This window comes from Propithecus coquereli, unplaced genomic scaffold (assembly GCF_000956105.1).
Source record: "Propithecus coquereli isolate 6110/MARCELLA unplaced genomic scaffold, Pcoq_1.0 Scaffold488, whole genome shotgun sequence".
Taxonomy (NCBI): domain Eukaryota; kingdom Metazoa; phylum Chordata; class Mammalia; order Primates; family Indriidae; genus Propithecus; species Propithecus coquereli.
This window is the reverse complement of record NW_012150707.1, coordinates 543,497-545,067: the sequence shown is the minus strand read 5'-3', so window position 1 is coordinate 545,067 and position 1,571 is coordinate 543,497.

Sequence of the window (1,571 nt, the reverse complement as noted above, 5' to 3'; positions counted from 1 at the left end):
ATATACACACAAATACTTATGTGTGTATGTGTGTATATATGATATGCATATATTGATATGCACAAATGTGTTAATAGTAGTTAGTGTTATTTCCAAACTAGAAACTACACCAATAGCCATTAACAATAGATAGCATAAATAAATTGTGGTACAATAATACAAGAGAATATTAAACAGTAATGACAATATCTATGATGATAAATGTTTATGTTAATGAATCTCACAAACATAAAATTGAGCAAAAGAAGCCGGATGCAAAAGACTATACATTTCAAAACAAGGGGATTTGTTACAGAGATTACTCTAGTGCAGCACAGACTGCAAAGAAGTTTGGGGAGATGGGGCTTCTGAGACACTGTAAATTTTCTGTTTCTTGATCATGGTTCTGGTACCACTGGCGGTTTGCTTTGTAAACCTTCATCTAGCTGTCCATTTATATATGTACTTTTCTATATGCATATTATAGTTAAAAATTTTAAAAAGCGAAAAAATGAGTCATTCTGTATTTACTGATGAAATTTCTCAATGTATTTTGGACACAAAGCAAATTGTAGTATAGTATTAACCTACATATGTCATTTTTAAAACCATAAAAACAAATAGCATCTTATTACTCAATAAATGCAAGCTTCTTATCTCACTGTTATCAGACTAATGCCTAACCTCCACTAAGACTTTGACTTACTGCTTTCTTGCATTATTCTTGTGGTCATGTCAAACCAGCTGACTCACTCCTTTCCAGGAATATCCTACTTTCCTGTCTTATACCTTTGCTTACTCAACGGGCATGGAGAGAAAACTCTCTCCTTTGTCACTTTCTACCTCCACTGGTTTATATTCCTTCAAGGTCATCTCAAGTGTTAACAGTTATCCTTGCCTAGAAATGTGATCTTCCTAAGGGAATATTATGTTTGTTAACTACCATGAGAACTTAATTCAGATAATGGCATTGTTGTATTCTGTATGGAAATTTTATTTTTCACTATTTCAAAATTATTTTATATACTTTTTCAGAATTTCATCTTTTTGTGGCTTTATTTTTATCTATTTTTTAGATTTTTAAAATTTTCATTTTCCTTTGTTTTGACTTAGTCTTGAAAGGTAAACTGGAAATGTCTGTAATTGAGACAGAGTATTCAGCAACAGGTTCTTATAGACACCTTGAATTCATTATAATTTCTTAAAAATTTCCTTGATGAAAACTTATTGATCCTCAAATATACCTTGGATTTTTTTCACTGTTTCCTAACCCTAGGATACTCTTCCTATATATTTTTTTCTGCCTGTTGAAATTCTATAAGGGTCAATTTAAATGTCATTTCCCCCTTAAAGCTTGATCCCTCAATCAAAATTAATGACTTCTAGAATTAAGCAATCTGTCCACTGCTTTTATCCACTATGTGTTTTCTGGATCGGATTCCATTTGCTCAGACCATCACATGTACTAAAAAGGAAGTACATGGAGAATAATACTTAGTAAAGTGTTCCTTAATATATTCTCACAAATATGATGAAATATTTTCCATGACATTTCCAAAACAAAATTGAATAAAAAATCATTAATAAGTATT